The sequence below is a fragment of the Tamandua tetradactyla genome, chromosome X (assembly GCF_023851605.1).
Source record: "Tamandua tetradactyla isolate mTamTet1 chromosome X, mTamTet1.pri, whole genome shotgun sequence".
NCBI classification, from domain to species: domain Eukaryota; kingdom Metazoa; phylum Chordata; class Mammalia; order Pilosa; family Myrmecophagidae; genus Tamandua; species Tamandua tetradactyla.
Genome location: NC_135353.1, coordinates 116,007,032 through 116,025,730, shown reverse-complemented (window position 1 = coordinate 116,025,730; position 18,699 = coordinate 116,007,032). Strand labels below are relative to the sequence as shown.

Sequence of the window (18,699 nt, the reverse complement as noted above, 5' to 3'; positions counted from 1 at the left end):
CATCCCCAGTGTCATGATTAGTGATGATGAACCAGGTTATGACCTGGATTTATTTTGTATGCCTCATCATCATGGTGAAGATCTGGAATGTGTATTTATTCATCATGGACTAATTATGGACAGAATTGAATGACTTGTTCAAGATGTGATGAAGGAGATGGGAGGCTGTCATATTGTAGCCCTCTGTGTGTGCAAGGGTGGCTATAAATTCTTTGCTATCAGTTTCAGATTGCTAATGCTGCTGGAATGCAATATACTAGAAATGGGTTGGCTTTTATAAAGAGAATTTATAAAGTTACAAGTTTACAGTTCTAAGGCCATAATAATGTGCAAACTAAGGCATCCAGAGGAAGATACCTTCATTCAACATGGCTGGCATCTGCTGGTCCTTTGGCTCCTGGTTTCAAACAGCTTCCCCAGTGTTTTCTTTCTTCATCTTCAAATGTCTCTGTTTGTGCCAGCTCTGAAGTGTTTCCCAAAATGGTTCCCTCTTAAAGGACTCCAGTAAGCCACCCACATTGAATGGGTGGAAACACATCACCATGGAAACCACCTAATCAAAAGGTCCCATCCACAATTGGGTGGGTCACATCTCCATGGGAACAACTTAATCAAAAAGATCCCACCCAACAATATTGAATCAGGATTAAAGAACATGGCTTTTCTGGGGTACAACAGTTTCAAACTGGCAAAGCATCCTATTAGATTACATCAAGGCACTGAACATAAATAGTGATAAATCTCTTTCTATGACTGTAGATTTTATTAGACTAGAGACCTATTGTAATAAGTAGTCAACAAGGGACATAAAATTGGTGGAGATGATCTCTCAACTTTAAATGGAAAGAATATCTTGATTGTTGAAGATATCATTAACAATGGCAAAAAAAAAAAATGCAAATCTTATTTTCCTTGGTCCAGCAATATAATCCAAAGATGGTCAAAGCCGCAAGTTTATTGGTGAAAAGAACCCCTCAAAGTGTTGAATATAGACCTAACTTTGTTGGATTTGAAATTCTAGTCAAGTTTGCCTTTGACTAAAATGAATACTTCAGGGATTTGAATCATGTTTGTGTCATTAGGGAAACTGAAAAAGCAAAATATAAAGCCTAATATGAGAGTTCAAGTCAAGTGATAGTGTTTGGAAATATCCAGAGCCCTGTTGACATCACCAATAAAATGATTAAATGTCCAGTTCTGTGACCATCTGTTTAGTAGAACTTGTGCAAGTAGGAATTTTATCTGTTTTATATATTATAAATGCCATTTGCTGTACTGTGAACTATTTGCACTGAGCCTCTAGACTACAGTAGATGGATTGTCGTTTCATTTGTGAATGGAAATTCTCTGAAACCACACCACTACTGAATGAAAATGTATCTGTAAAAAACATTTAAAGAGAAGATATATTAGTTTTTTAATTGGTATCTTAATTTTTATATATTTAGGAAAGAACAGAAATGACTGAATATTGTTAATTATACCACCATGTGTTTATAAAAGCAGCAGTCAGTTCTTGTATCAATGACAGATTTTTCAAAAATGTTTTTATTAATAAAACATAAACAACACACAAACATTCTTAACATACAAACATTCCATATATGGTATACAATCAATGGCTCACAATATCATTATATTGTTGTGTGTTTATCACCAGGATTATTTTTGTGAACATTTGCATCACTCCAGAAAAAGAAGTAAAAAAGACAAAACTCATATATACCATACCCCTCACCCCTCCCTCTCATTGACCACTAGTATTTCCATCTACCCAATTTATTTTAACCTTTGTTCCCCTTTTTATGTTTATTTTTTATCCATATTTCTTACTCATCTATCCATACCCTAGTTAAAAGGAACATCAGATACAAGGTTTTCATAATCACACAGTCACACTGTAAAAGCTATATCATTATACAGTCATCTTCAAGAAACAAGGCTATTGGAACATGGCTCTACAGTTCAGGTACTTCCCTCCAGCCATTTCAATATAACATAAACTAAAAAGGGGATAACTGCTTAACTGTTTGAAATCTCTCAGTCACTGACACTTTATTTTTTCTCATTTCTGTCTTCCCCATTTTAGTTAGGAAGTGTATTAGTTAGGGTTCTCTAGAGAAACAGAATCAACAGGAACACTTGCAAATATAAAATTTATGAAAGTGTCTCACGTGACCGTAGGAACAGAGAGTCCAAAATCCACAGGGCCGGCTGCGAAGCCGATGACTCCGATGGATGGCCTGGATGAACTCAACAGGAGAGGCTCACCAGCCAAAGCAGGAATGGAACCTGTCTCCTCTGAGTCCTCCTTAAAAGGCTTCCCATGATTACATTTAGCATCACTAATTGCAGAAGACACTTCCCTTTGGCTGATTACAAATGGAATCAGCTGTGGATGTAACTGACGTGATCATGACCTAATCCTATGAAATGTCCTCATTGCAACAGACAGGCCAGTGCTTGCCCAATCAGATAAACAGGTACCACAACTTGGTCAAGTTGACACCTGTCCCTAACCATGACAGGAAGGTTTTCTCAATCTCTTGTTGCTGGGTCCTGTCTCATCCTGGAATTTCTGTTCCACATTGCCAGGGAGATTTACACCCCTAGGAGTCATGTCCCACGTAGAGGCGGAGGGCAGTGAGCTCACTTACCATGTCAGCTTAGAGATAAGAGGCCACATCTGAGCAGCAAAAGAGGTTCTCTGGGGGTGACTCCTAGGCCTAATTTTAAGTAGGTTTAGCCTATCTTTTACAGGAATAAGTTCCATAGGGGTAACCCCGAAGATTGAGGGTTGTTTCCATTGCTTGCTAGAATAGCAGAAATTCTCCAAATGGGAAAGTTGAATATCGCCCCCTTTCTCCCCGTTCCCCCAAGGGGTCTTTGCAAATACTTCTTTATTCACCGCCTAAATCTCTCTGGGATTTATCAGGGTATCACACTAACTTGGACAAACCAACAAAATCTCATGCCCTGTTCAAGATTCCATGTACTTATGGTATTAACTAAAACTGACCATAGGAAATGCACTACCCAAAATATCAATTTTGCACCAAATAAACATCTCTCCTTTTAGTCTCACACAGAAGCTGAAGTTTTAAAACATGGATAATTCATCCTTTACCCAGTCTCTTTCCCATTCTGGGCTCCATGTGTTTGGTTTTTAAATAATCTATCCAGACAGGTTCAGTTAGATTATGTGCTACAGAAAATTTAGGTTTTAGACAAAATAAACCTCCCTTTGTTCTCACAGTAGGTAGAGTTCTAAAATACAGACAATGTCGTCCTTATTTCTGTATTTCGATTTACGTTAGTCCCGACTCGGTCAGCTTTGTTTTAATCTCTAATTGAAGCCTGGTCTCTTTTTCAATTTCTTGAAAGTTGTACGTGGCAATGCCGACTTTCAGACCTACAGAACCCTTCTGGGTCTTAAGTGTGACACAGGTACCCAAAGTTCCAGGGAAATACCCGATTCTACACATACAGCATAGCATCTCAAGATCTAGAAATAATATTTACAGCATCGAAGGTGTGGAGCAGGCCGGTGGGTGGTGGTAGTGGCAGGGCACATTTGTGTGGGTGTGGGGTAGGGATGCAAACCAGAATAAAGGGCGGAGCAGGGGGTGTGGCAGTTCATGGGAGCTTGGGGCTCAGGTAGTGGGGCTTGGGTGCATGGAATGTGGTGGGGGAACTGAGGGGGGTGTTTGGGGCGCGGTGGGGGTTGGCGGAGCACGGAAGGAGGGGAAGTTGTGTGGGTGTATGGGTGTGGCAGGTTCAAGGAGCGTGGCTTGGTTTACTTCCTCATCCTTGCCTCCCAATCCTTGCACTCCTGAGAGCTTTGGGCCTCTGTTTTGCACAGGGGCACATTAGGCTCTTTGCACTAGCTGGAGGATCTCCGGTTCTCTGCATCTCAATTCCTTAGCTTTTTCATCCAGGACCTCCCTATGTTGTGTAGAAGACCCTTTCAGGTCATTACACCTGTGAACCACTGTCCCGGGCTCTTTTCTGTCACTTCTCTAGCTGTTCCTTGGAGCAGGTGCGAACTCAGCTTATCCTATTCTGCCATCTTCTTGAAAGTCTCCCTTTAGCCTTTTTGTTTAATATGGGAAGAAGTCAGGCCTCATTCATTTCACAAACATTTTTTCCCTTCCGCTATTACACAGCCACAAATGTCTTGCACAGAAGGAATTAAAAAACCTGATAAAAAATATTTTACTTCATCCACCCTCAGAAGAAACCTTCTGTTTCTCTGCCTAGAAACAGAATAGTGGGTGGGGCAGGCAGACTAGACAGCATCTAGTTGCATCGAGACAGATTGGGAATCTCTGACCCCTAATATTTGTGTTTTCAGAAGCCATGTGGCGTTTTGGTTCTTCATCCCAGGAGTCATCCACAAACAGCTGGCAGCTTTCTTAGGCTTCTATGAGATCATTCCAAAGCGCCACATTTCCATCTTCACTGAGCAAGAATTAGAGCTACTCATATCAAGACTACCTACAATAGACATTAATGACCTGAAATCCCACACTGCATACCACAAGTACGAGTCCAACTCTTTTCAGGTGAGCTGCTGCTGTCTTCCCTCTCTGTATGCTCCTCTTACTCTAAGCAGTGCTAGTCTATATGATACCAAATAAATCAGTACCCTTAGGTGAAGAGGGTTGTATACCTAACTCTTCATATTTTTAGGTGATGTTCTTCCCCATTTTATGAATGAAAGAACTGAAGCCCATCCCATGGAAGGGACCTGCCTAGAATTCCAAGTCCAGTCCTGTTTTTTGAATTCCACCTCCCTCACCCCTTATTCTAGGCCTAACACCTAACACACTTCTGAGTTCCTTCCTGCAGATCCAGTGGTTCTGGAGAGCATTGCACTCTTTTGACCAAGCTGACTGTGCCAGGTTCCTCCAGTTTGTCACAGGTACATCTAAGGTGCCCCTGCAAGGCTTTGCTGCCCTTGAAGGTATGAATGGCATTCAAAAATTTCAGATCCATCAAGATGACAAACCCACAGATCACCTGCCTTCAGCTCACACATGGTAAGAAGCATTCTCCTTTTTCAGCATTTAGATTTAACTTGTGTGTCTGATAACACTTCTAAGCCCTACTCAAGGTTGGGGTACACAGATCTGATCCAGTCCTGGCCCTTGGGTAGCTCATAATTAGGTGGTACTGTGGAGAAGGTGATGTTTGAAATAAGACTGGGAAGATGGGCTAGACATATAGTGGGGGCCTGGGGGGACATTCATTACAAGCAAACAGTGATAGAAGAGTATGATGTATTCCAAGGTTCAGCAAGATTGGACCAAGGAGATGTTGCAGGGAGCAAAGGCTAAAGAACTCAGCAGAGGTTAGATCACCCTGAATGTTTCCTAACACTTTAGCCTGCAGCAAGAAGCCATGGTGTTTATGCAAGAGTGGGAGGGATTTATGTTTTAGAGAGGTGACTGATGACCAGTTTGGGGGCCTGATTAGAAGAGAGGGCAGGGCGGTGTGATAGTGGCTCAATGGCAGAATTCTGTTCTGTGCACCCAGGAACCCCTTTTTACCTATCTGGGAACTGATTATTATCTCCTCCCCTTGACAAGAAGCTTGATGATGGGAACAGGGTTGACTGAGCTTTGCCTTCTCAACGGTCAGAAAAGGACCAGGGCACAGAGAAATATTGAAAAAAAGGGAAAAATGTCTAGTAGCCATATGCATCAGGACCAACGTATCAGGCTAAGGATGTGTTCCTGCTTTCCTACACCCAGACTTTTGGGATATGGTCAAGTGAAAGTTGTCATGAGGCAGGAGCCTCAGAGAATGAGAAAATTCTGATGAGCATTTTTGATGAACTCCCCAGGAGAGGCTGGCTGACTGACATAGAGATGAAAATTCTGTCTTAGGATTGCTGAAGTCAATACTCCTTTAAAGCCTAAAACTGAATGGATTAAACGTTTCTCATTGCCAACATCACGCTCCTTAGTTGATTGTAGATGTAATCAGTCATAGATGTGATCAACTTACTGATGATTTAAGTCCATGAAGTGTCCTCGCAGTAACAGGACAGTTCTTGATTGACCAAAATTGGGTACCATTTCCTGGCCAAGGTGACATATAACCTAGCCATTACAATACTATACCAAGTAGTCTAAAATCAACAGCCAATATCACACTTGAAAGGTGGAAATTATCATCATCATTAATACTGCTCTACCAGTTATAATCGTTTTAAGAACACAGGAAACAGAAGGCACCACTGTTGAAGAGAACTTACTTACCAAACTAAGAATCAAAAATCATCACAATTGAGAGGAGAGTGCCAAGATGGTGGCTTAGCGAGGTGTGGGATTTAGTTAGTCCTCCAGAACAGCTACTAAATAGCCAGGAACAGTACAGAAAAACTGTTGGGGCCATGTCAGTGACCAGACACATAGTATACCCCAGTCTGGACCAGCTGCGAGGCCCCCCAGAACCATGAATTCCCCAAGCTGTGGCAGCTGGCACCCCTCCCCCCCCAGGCTGCTTCCCAGAGGGGAAAGGAAAGGGACTTTACCAGCAGCAGGAGCTGAGTGCAACAAAACTCCAATTGTGGAATTAATTTACAAATTCTGACTACTAAAAATAGGCCCCCAGCTCGGCTGAACCTGGTCAAAGCAGAGGGTTGCTGATTTTTGCCCCGGAGCCAAGGGGGCAGGGCTGAAGGAAAAAGAAAAAAGAAACAGAGGTTTTTTGGATCTGATAACACATAATACTTGAAAGGGTCTGGGCCCTGAAGGAAAGGAGGGGGCACACAGGATCTGAAGGTACACAAAGCAACGTACCAACTTATGCTCTTGATCGGCAAACCTGAGGAATGGGGGGGGGGGTCCTACTTTGAGGAAGATTTTTCTCTTTCTTTTTTGTGGCTGTGTTTCTACAAAGGAATGACTGCCTTTAAATACAGCAGCAGGGCTTCTCAGGCTGCAACTGCCCCAAGCATAGGCAAAAACAAGCTTGTTTGAGAGTTTATCTGGAGCCTGTGCCTTCCCCAGGAGAGGGGTAGGGCCCAGCTCAGGTGGATTCCCTCCCTCAAGGAATTCAGACCCCACAGTTTGGAAAATTGAAGCCATTAAAGCCAGCCTACAACCTCTGCTCTGTCTCCACCACGCCCCCAGCAGGGAGAGTCTGCCAAAGTTAAATTACTGCATCACCTTATGCTGGTGGGACCTGCAGGCAGACAAGCGCCATATACTGGGCAGTATAGGAAAAACAGAGTCCAGAGGCTTCGCAGGAAAGTCTTTCAACCTGCTGGGTCTCACCCTCAGGGAAAACTGACGCGGTGACTCTTTCCTCCTGAAAGGAGGCCAGTTTGGTCTAGGAAAATCTGGCTGGGGACTATAAGACCTAAGTAGACCCTTCTAAGGGTAGGGGGAAAAAGATCCATACAGGCAGAACAAGAAACAAGAAAATAAGAACTGAAAAATTCTGCTATGTTAAACAAAACCTATGCTAGTGGTCCAGAATAAGCTGAACTGAATTTCAAAGAACAGATAGACAAGAAAGTCATCCAGCAAGAAAATCCTAGGTAAAAAAAGTGAAAATAATCTGCAGAATAAACTAATTAAGGTAGTTAAATGCCTAGACACCAGCAAAAAAATAACAAATCACACTAGGAAAACTGAAGATATGGCCTAGTCAAAGGAACAAACCAACAAATCAACAAACCAACAGTTCAAATGAGATACAGGAGTTGAAACAATTAATTCAGAATGTTCGAACAGACATGGAAAACCTCATCAAAAATCAAATCAATGAATTAAGAGAGAATATACAGAAGGCAAGGAATGAACAAAAAGAAGAAATTGAAAGTCTGAAAAAACAAATGACAACTTATGGGAATGAAAGGCACAGTTGAAGACATGAAAAAAACAATGGAAATCTACAATGTCAGATTTCAAGAGGCAGAAGATAGGATTAGTGAACTGGAGGACAGAACATCTGAAATCCAACAAGCAAAAGAAAATATAGGGAAAAGAATGGAAAAATATGAGCAGGGACTCAGGGAATAGAATGACAACATGAAGCACATGAATCTACGTGTTGTGGGTGTCCCAGAAGGAAGAAAAGGGAAAAGAAAGAGAAAAACTAATGGAGGAAATTATCACTGAAAATTTCCCAACTCTTATGAAAGACTTAAAAGTACAGATCCAAGAAGTGCAGTGTACCCCAAACAGAATAGATCCAAATAGATGTACTCCAAGACACTTAACTAATCAGAATGTCAGAGGTCAAAGAGAAAGAGAGAATCTTGAAAGCTGCAAGAGAAAAGCAATCCATCACATACAAGGGAAGCCCAATAAGACTATGTGTAGATTTCTCAGCAGAAACCATGGAGGTGAGAAGATAGCGGGATGATATATTTAAATTAGTAAAAGAGGAAAACTGCCAGCCAAGAATTCTATATCCAGCAAAATTGTCCTTCAAAAATGAGGGAGAAATTAAAACATTTTCAGACAAAAAATCATTCAGAGAATTTGTGACCAAGAGACTGGCTCTGCAAGAAATATTAAATGGAGCACTACAGGCAGATATGAAAAGACAGGACAGAAAGGTGTAGAGAAGAGTGTAGAAATGAAGACTATCAGTAAAGGTAAAAGAAGAAAAATTAAATATGACATATCAAATCCAAAAGGCAAAATGGTAGAAGAAAGTACTACCCATACAGTAATAACACTAAATGTTAATGGATTTAACTCCCCAATCAAAAGACACAGACTGGCAGAATGGATTAAACAACAGGACCCATCTATATGCTGTCTACAGGAAACACATCTTAGACCCGAGGATAAACATTGGTTGAAAGTGAAAGGTTGGGAAAAGATATTTCATGCAAATAACAATCAGAAAAGAGGAGGAGCACCTACACTAATATCCAACAAGTTAGACTTCAAATTTAAAACCATTAAAAGAGACAAAGAAGGACACTATGTATTAATAAAAGGAACAATTCAACAAGAAGAGTAACAGCCATAAATATTTACGCACTGAGCCAGAAAGCTCCAAAATACATGAGGCAAACACTGAAAAGAGAAATAGACACATCTACCATAATACTTGGAGACTTTAATTCCCCACTCTCATCAATGGACAGAACATCTAGACGGAGGATCAATAAAGAAACAGAGGATTTGAATAATACAATAAATGAGCTAGACATAAAAGACATTTATAAAACATTACATCCCACAACAGCAGGATACAACGTTTTCTCAAGTGCTCATGGATCATTCTCAAGGATAGGCCATATGCTGGGTCACAAAGCAAGTCTCAATACATTTAAAAAGGTTGAAATCATACAAAACACTTTCTCAGATCATAAAGGAATGAATTTGGAAATCAATAATAGGCAGAGGGCTAGAAAATTCACAAATATGTGGAGGCTCAACAACACACTCTTAAATAACGGTGGGTCAAGGAAGAAATTACAAGAGAAATCAGTGAATATCTCAAGGCAAATGAAAATGAAAATACAACATATCAAAATTTATGGGATGCGACAAAGGCAGTGTTAAGAGGGAAATTTATTGCCTTAAACGCGTCTCTCAAGAAAGAAGAAAGGGCAAAAATCGAGGAATTAACTGTCCACTTGGAAGAACTAGAGAAAGAACAGCAAATTAACCCCAAAGCAAGCAAAAGGAAAGAAATAATGAAGATTACAGCAGAAATAAATGAAATTGAGAACATGAAAACAATCGAGAAAATCAACAAAACCAGGAACTGGTTCTATGAGAAAATCAGTAAGATTGATGGACCCTTAGCAAGGTTGACAGAAAGAAGAGAGAGGATGCAAATAAATAAAATCAGAAATGGAAGGGGAGACATAACCACTGACCCCACAGAAATAAAGGAAGTAATGAGAGGATACTATGAACAATATTATGCTAATAAATTTGACAATGTAGATGAAATGGACAACTTTCTAGAAAGGCATGAACAACCAACATTGACTTGAGAAGAAACAGACAATCTCAACAAACCCAACAAACAAATCACAAGTAAAGAAATGGAATCAGTCATTAAGAAATTCTGCCACTGAGCCATCGTTGCACTGCCCCTCCAAAACGCCTCCTTTTAAAGGATTCCAGTAAACTAATCAAGATCTACCTGGAATGGGTGGAGTTACCTCTCCATGGAAATAACCTAATGAAGTTTCCAACCTATGTAATTTAATAGGGATTAAAAGAAATGGTTGCTCCCATAAGATTGATAAGGATTAAAACATGGCTTTTCTAGGGTACATAAATCCTTTCAAACTGGCACAGACAGTCTAAGCTTACTTAAAATTAGGTCTAAGAGTGACCCCCAGAGAACCTCTTTTGTTACTCAGATGTGGTCTCTCTAAGCTGACTCGGCAAGTGAATTCAGTGCCCTCCCCCACTACATGGGACATGACTTCGAAGGGTGTAAATCTCCCTTGCAATGTGGGACAGAAATCCCAGATTGAGCTGGGACCCAGACTCAAGGGACTGAGAAAAGCCTCTTGACCAAAAGGGGGAAGAGAGAAATGAGAAAAAATAGTGTCAGTGGCTCATAGATTTCAAATGGTTACCTGGAGGTTATTCTTACACATTATATGGATATCCCTTTTTTTAGTTTATGGTATATTGGAGTGGCTGGAGAGAAGTACCAGAACTATACAACTGTTCCAATAGCCTTGCTTCTTGAAGATGATGACTGTGTGATTGTGAAAATCTTGTTTCTGATGCTTCTTTAATCTAGGGCATAGATAGATGAGTAAAAAATATGGATAAAAAATGAACAAATAATAGGGGGAACAAAAGTTAAAATAAATTGGGTAGATGGAAATACTAGTGGTCAATGAGAGGGAGGAGTAAGGGGTATGGTATGTATGAGTTTTTTTTTTCTTTGTTTTTTCTGGAGTGATGTAAATGTTAAAAAAAAATGATCAAGGTGATGATATCGTGAGCCACTCATTGTACACCATGTATGAAATGTTTGTGTGTTAGGAATGGTTGTATGTTTTTAGGTTGTTTTATCAATAAAAATATTTTTGGTAAAAGAATGTTATTTAACTTCCATATATTTGTGAAAGTTCTCATTCTTTGGTGGTTATTGATGTCCAGCTTCATTCCATTTTGATCAGAGAAGGTGCTTTGAATAATTTCAATGTTTTTCAATTTGTGAAGACCTGTTGTGTGCCAGCACATGGTCTATCCTGGAGATTGTCCCACGAGCACCAAAGAATGTATATCCTGGTGTTTTGTGGTGTAATGACCTATATATGTCTGTTAGGTCTAATTCATTTATCAAGTTGTTTAATTTCTCTAGTTCCTAGTTGATTCTCTGTCTGGTTGTTCTGTCTATAGAGGAGAGGGGTGTATTGAAGTCTGCTACTATTATTGCTAAAACATCTATCGCTCCTTTCAGTTTTACCAATGTCTATCTCATGTACTTTGGAGCTCCTTGATTGGGAGAATAAACACTTATGGTTGTTATTTCTTTTTGGTTAATTGTCCCTTTTATTAATATACAGTGTCTGTCTATGCATCTTATGATGACTTTATGTTTAAAGTCTATTTTGTCTAATATTAGTATAGCTACTCCTGCTTTCTTCTGGTTACAAAATGCATGGAACATCTTTTTCCATCCTTTCACTTTCAATCTATTTGTATCCTTGTGTCTAAGATGAGTCTTTTGTAAGGAGCATATAGCTGGATTATGTTTCTTAACCCATTCTGCCAATCTGTACCTTTTAATTGGTAAATTTAATCTATTAACATTCAAAGTTATTAATGAAAAGGCATTTCTGGAATCTACCATCTTATCCTTTGGATTTTATTTATCAGATCTATATATTCTTTGCCCTCTTTCTCTTTTTATCTTTTAAGTTACCCTTACTGGTACTCTTTAATTCTGTGCCCTCATCCAGACTTCCTTCTTCTGTCTTTTTCTTTTCAACTGGAAGAACTTCCTTTAATATTTCTTGTAGGGTTGGTCTCTTGTTGACAAATTCTTTCAGGATTTGTGAAAATGTTAATCTCTCCTTCAGTTTTGAAGGACAATTTGGCTGAGTATAGAATTCTTGGTTGAAAGTCTTTCTCTTTCAGAACCTTAAATATATTATACCACTGCCTTCTTGCCTCCTTAGTGCCAGGTGAATAATCTGAACTCAGTCTTATGTAATTTCCCTTGATTGTAGTAGATTGTTTTTCTCTTGCTGCTTTAAAGATTTTCTGCTTCTCTTCAACATTTGACAGGCTAATTAGTATGTGTCTTGGGGAAGACCTATTTGGATTTATTCTACTTGGAGTTCGTTGGGCTTCTTTGATTTGTGTACTTATTTCCTTTATAAGGGTTCGAAGTTTTCCCCTATTATATCCTCAACGAATCTTCCTGGCCCTTTACTCCTCTCCTCCTTCAGGTACGCCAATGATTCTTATATTTGTAGGCTTTGTTTTGTCTATTATTTCCCTGAGATTCAATTTTCCTATATTTTTGCCACTTGCTGTTTGGAGTTTTCAAAATCAGTTGTCCTGTCCTTTAGTTTGCTTATTCTTTCTTCTCCCTCTTCAAATCTGCTATTGGGTCTCTTGTATATTTTTGATTTGGTATACAGCCTCTTTAATCTCTGTGATATCTGCTATTTTTCTATTTATTCTTTCAAATTCCATTTTATGCTCTTTTAGTGTATCTCCTTTTTATCATTAGCCATCCCATTTATTTTATTTAGTAGAGTTATATGAACATTTTAAATTAGTTGTTTCAAAGTTTGTGTCTCCTCCAGTGTTTTAAATTGCTCATTAGGTTGGGCTATATTTGTCTGCTCTTGATATAATTAGTGATCTTCTGTTGTCTTTGCAGCATGTAAATATCTTGACTGGTTTACTTTGGAAGTTGATTTCCTTCAGTAGTCTAAAGCTTTGTCTTTGTGGGATGGATGTGGAGCAGGATGCAGGGTGCGAGGCAGGTCACAACAGTAGTGATGTACTGAGGTGAGGAAGTCAGTACATTAATGTGTGGGTCCCTAGCAGCGGGGAGGATGTGGCTGTGCAGGTGCATGGGTCTGGAGGGCAGGGCCCTGGTACGTGCTTGTCTAGGGGATGGGCCCTTTTTTTTTCTTTTAAACCAATGAGACCTAATAGAAATATATAGCACACTCCACAATGTCAAAAGCAGAATACACGTTCTTCTCAAGTGCACACAGAACATTTTCTAGGAATAGATCACATGTTTGGCCACAAATCAAATCATAATAAATCTTGAAATATTGAAATCATACAAAGTATCTTCTTAGAACACAATGGAATAAACCTAGAATCCAATAACAGGAGAAAAACTGGAAAATTCACAAATATGGAAGTTACACAACACCCTACTAAACAATCAATGGGTCAAAGAAGAAATCACAAGGGAAATTAGCAAATATCTTGAGATGAAGAAAAATGAAAATAATATAAAACCTATGGTATGCAGCAAAGGAAAATTTACATTTACAATGCCTACTTTCAAAACAAACATGTTCACGAATCAGTGCCTCATTTTACACCTAATGAAACTAGAACACAATGACTAAACTAAACCCAAATTTAGTAGAAGGAAGGAAATACTAAACATTAGAGCAACCATAAATGAAACTGAAAAAAAGAAAACAATAGAGTCAACATATAAACAGGTGACTCTTTTGATTCACTGATCAAAAGCAGTTCAGTGCTCAGCTGTTCCCCACACACCCCCTCCCTCTTTTTGGGGAAGGAGGGCTTCCATATCCCTCTCTGTCCACAACAGCCAGCCAGGGACTGTATCCAAGGGGGCTAGCCTTGAAAGATGGGGATGGGTGCCAGTAGCCACTGTGGAGTAAGCTACTCAAAGCATGTTTACCACAGTTTCTCAGTCTCTTTCCTGCTCTTCTCAGGATGCTGTACAGTTCTTTCCTGCCTCTGGAGTCCCAACAGTTGTTTCAGACAGTTTCTGTTTGCCCACCAGCTGTTTTATGAGGAATAAGTCCTGGAGCTCCCCATTCTGCCATCTTCCCCATAAGACCTCCATTACCAGTGATCTTTGATGTGACTGTTGTAATTGTTTTCGGCACCATGAACCATGCCCATATAAGACACCAACTTAATCAGTAAATGATGTGTGTTTTCCGGCTGCTACACCAACTGACTCTACCTCTCACTCTCCTTGGGCATCTCTATTCACTTTATTGGTGAAATATGGGAATGAGAAACAAATTCATGGACATTTTCAATCTCTGAGATTCTTTTCTGAGACATGAACCAAATCTGGTCCTATCACCTCATTAGTGATTTGTGGGGAAATGTGGTCTTGAGGAGGTAGTATCTTCATCCTGATACCAATACTTCTCTACACTAGGGCTAAGGCTGCTTGGTAGTGTTCCTGAAGTCACAGTAGTGCTTGGAAGGCTAGAAATTTCCCAAGTATTTACAGGCTGTATTGGTTCAGACTGCTTTGAATGATCTATATATTTTGGACTATCTAATAAGGTCACCTCACAAAATTCTTGAATATTTATTAAAGCCTGAAAGAGGTTGGTTGCTCTGAAATATGTTAACTCATTCTATTGAACTTCTGAGCTGTCTGTCCTCAGTCTGGCTTAGTTTCGAGCAATACTCTTCCAAAAGGTACAATGCTCTCTGGGTATCTTGCTTCCGAACTGGCATTGTTCTCCAGAATCAGGAAGAGGGCATGTACCTTTCTCTTTGCCCATTTCATCTGGGCTACTCCAGCGGGGGCCAGATGGGGCAGCAGCCGCTCTCCACGACGTCCTCACGCCCCACATGCACGCCTCTGCTGTACCCCACAACCGCGACATGGCCACAAATTTCCTGCAAGTGGTGTGTGCTCGGAGCTAGGGTCCACTCTAGTCGGACTCCGGGATGCTCCCCTGCCCTGCCTGGCTCCACGTTCACCCACCCCGCCCGGGTCTTCAGTCACTAAAGTGAGGGGGTGAGGGGACAGGAAAGGAGCTCCCGGCTACAGCTGCACTCCCACGGCCTCTTCCTCCCCCTCAGCCACAGATGCCACAGCCTCATTCGCTATGGCCTGCTAGCCCCCACACCCTCACCCCTCCTGGCCGCCCTATCCCCAGAACCTTGGCTCCTTCCGTGCCCCCAATCTCTCTCCCCCCAAACTTTCCACCAAGATGGTGGCCTTGGAGCCTAGGGTGGGCCCTTTTGTGCGTGTGCACAGAGCTCAGGGGCAAGGGGGTGGAGTTGTGTCCGCATGGGCCGAGGGCAGGCATTGCTTGGTTGCGCAGGTCAGCGCTTGCCCTGAGCTGGGGGGTGGTGAGGGTGTAGCCTGGGTATGAAGGTGAGTGCCCACAGTGTTTATGCACTGGTGACCACCTACAGGGGGCAGGAAGGGGAAGGTGGGTCTTGGGAGGGGCAGGGCAAGCTGCGCTTGCACAGGAGAGGTAGACTGGGCTGGGGTAGGCTTGCATGCACTTGGGGTAGGGGTGTGGGGTGGGTACACGTGGGGTGGGAGTGGTAGGGTGGGGGCGCTGGGGGGGTGTGGGGTGAGACATAGGTCGTGGGACTGCTCTGGTGAGGGTAGCATGTTCACAGAATGCAGCGTGGCTTACTTCCTAGTTCCTGTTTCCCCGTCCATGCACTTCTGAGGGCTCTGGGCTTCCATTTGCAATGGGGTGCATTAGGCTGTTTGGACCAACTGGATGGTTTCTGGTTCTCTGTGTCTCAGTTCTTCAGTGTTTGCAACCAGGTCCTCCCTATGTGGTGCAGAAGACCCTCCCAGGTCTTCCACTTGCACCCTGGAACTGCAGTCTCAATCACCTTCCCGTCCTTTCTTTAGCTGTTTCTTGGAGCAGGCATGAACTCGACCTATCCTATTCTGCCATCTTCCCAGAACTGGGGGTGGGGTGGGAGCTCTGGCTGCTGTTGTGAGAGTTGCAGAACAACAAGGTTATCCTTGGACTCAGACTTAGCTGCATCAGTTGAAGATGTAGTTGGTGGGTAGCTGTCAGGTATAGAAGTACTATCTTTCATGGAAAGAATGATAATGGGACTTATGGGCAATCAGTCAACAGCCAGAGGAGCCACCTGATGAGGTCATGCGGCTTGAGAAATGCCCCACCCAACCAGAGATACAGGATTTCCGCCCACCTTGCAGTTGCTCTAAGAACAGCTCCTGGTTGGTCTGATATACCCAGGATGAGGGCTAAGGCACAATGCTCTGTATAAAGAACTGGGAATCTGACCCCTCCTGGATCTTAAGAATTAAATCCCTTCTGTACCTGGGATGGAAGGGGATACGTCAGGTACATAGATAGGATGAGGCTAAATGTTTCTGTAGGTACACTGAAAATCTACCCACCAAAAGCTTACTGATTCTCCAATTTCCTCATCTCTTTGGAGAAAGAAATCATCTGAATTTCCCTCAAAACTCTTAAAGCACACTTTCTCTTCTCTTCTGAACATTCCTGTTGCATTACTGAATAAATGAAGTCATTTTACAGTCAAAGAAAGGCAAATGTTTGAGTTCATGCCTGAAGTTAAAAAAATCAACTACATGTTCCAATAAATGAAGGACAAAATACTTTATGATGATATGTGCTTCACCCTAAATAGTATCTGTCCCCTTCCACCTCACTTTTCTTCCAGTCCTGCTTATCCAAGAAATATTATACCTTTGTGTGCTGGAAGCAACACTACCAAGACTAAGTGTGAATACCCCACACACCAGGGAAAGTAGTAAATTGCATGGTTATCTTCTATTTGGGGTCTAAAATCCATACCCCCCAACAATACAATTTACTACCTCACCCAGGCATGAGCAGAATCCTATAGCAAGACTAAAAGGAAATTCTACCTGCTGACAGACCCTTTCAGAGACCTTTTGCTAAATTAAGAGCAACAGGACTCCTACTCTCTTTCATTACTTTAACAGATATTGTGTAGGGTTTGGTATAATCATTTCCCAACTCAAATGCCAAGGAGACAGAAAGTATGGGAAAGCAGAAGTTCAAGGAAACAGGGCCGGGAAATACACAGAATGACATGGGGGCCATGGTGGCTCAGCAGGCAGACTTCACATCTGCCATGCTGGAGACCCGGTTTCGTTTCCTGGTGCCTGCCCATGCAAAAAAAAAAAAAAAAAAAAAAAAAAAAAAAGACCTGGACCAGTTATTAGACTACCAAAATGGCTACTGATCATTGTTAAGATTAGAAGAAGGAAGAGAAAGCCTACAGTAGGAATACCACTTAGTCCACAGAGCTACCTTCCTAAAAAGTAGGTTTTGCCAGAGACAATGGTTCTAAGGCTGTTGTATTCCATGGACCAATACCATTTTGATATAAAAGAAAAAAAGCATAGAGACCAACATAGGGTTCCCAACTTTTAAGTTCTGCCATGTAAGAAAGAAAAATCTCCTCAACATCATTTAATAACAACTATTTTGGTAACAAAGAAGTAGGGAAATGGGTCTTGAAATTTAAAAAGTCCTTTAAACTGAGTAAGTTTAGATTATGAAAAATTCATTAAATTTCTCTTATTTTCTTCATTTCCACAGAGAATTGGCATTTGGGAACCACTGAGAAAAGGTATTCTTGTGAAGTACCACACTATGGTGGTCACCAAAGGACAAACCACTTCAAAGATGTATGTATGCTCAGTTTCAGAGGACAGAACTATAAGAAAAGGAATATGGCACATGACCTGGTGACCATGCTAGAATGAAACACAGCATAATCTGAAGAACCTGAATAGACCCAGTCAGACGGGAAGTGTACCACGTGGGAAAGACAGTAGACTGTATAGTTATCTCCAAGATGGGGTATGACCCTAAAACTATACAATCTACTACCTCATCCCACAAAGCACCAATTTTCATCTTCGGCCCACATGGGCCAGCTACTTGGAAGGGTCAGGAGAAAGAACCAATTGATTCGTTAGTAAGAAGGATGTGCCGGTTTGAATTTGTGGTAGACTCCAGAAAGCCATGTCCTTTAATCCTCATTCAATATTGCTGGGTGGGAACATTTTTTTCTTTTTAATTTTGTACCAAATAAACATTTTTTGCTTTAGTCTCACACATAAGTTAAAAATTTAAAATATTAGTTACCATCTATTTTCAACACCCTGCAGCACTGACATTCCTTTGTTCTTCCTTATGCAAAAACATTTTTAAATTTGTACATTTAGTCACTATCATTATACACTCTAGGCATTCCTGAATTATACCATCTCAGTCTTTATCGTTTATCTTTCCTTCTGATTTCCTTTGTGCCCCGTTGCCCCCAGGCCTCCTCCCTCTATCATTCTCACATTCAGCTTCATTCAGTGTACTAACATTAGTGTATTACAGTTAGGTAGTATTGTGCTATCCATTTCTGAATTTTTACAACCAGTCCCGTTGCACAATCTGTATCTCTTTAGTTCCAATTACCCAATATCTTTGGTGGGAAAATTTTGATTGTTCCCATGGAGATGTAACCCACCCAATTGTGGGTGGTAACTTTTGATCTGATAGCTTCCATGGAGTTGTGACTCCACCCATTAATCCTTTAAAAGAGGAAACATTTTAGAGAAAGTCCCTTTTCAGAGCCACAAGAAACCCACAGCAGAGCTGAACAAAGCCATGAGGCTGAGAGCCCACGGAGCCCACCTTTGGAGATGAAGAAGGAGAACACCCCTGTAGGAGCTTCATGAAATAAGAAGCTGGGAGAGAAAGCTGGC

At 41.1% G+C, this 18,699-nt stretch overlaps 1 pseudogene; it reads left to right on the top strand.

Moving 5' to 3' along the window:
* The first annotated feature begins 13 nt into the window (after positions 1-13).
* On the top strand, positions 14-1,113 carry LOC143672028 (hypoxanthine-guanine phosphoribosyltransferase pseudogene; annotated as a pseudogene).
* The last annotated feature ends 17,586 nt before the right edge of the window (positions 1,114-18,699 follow it).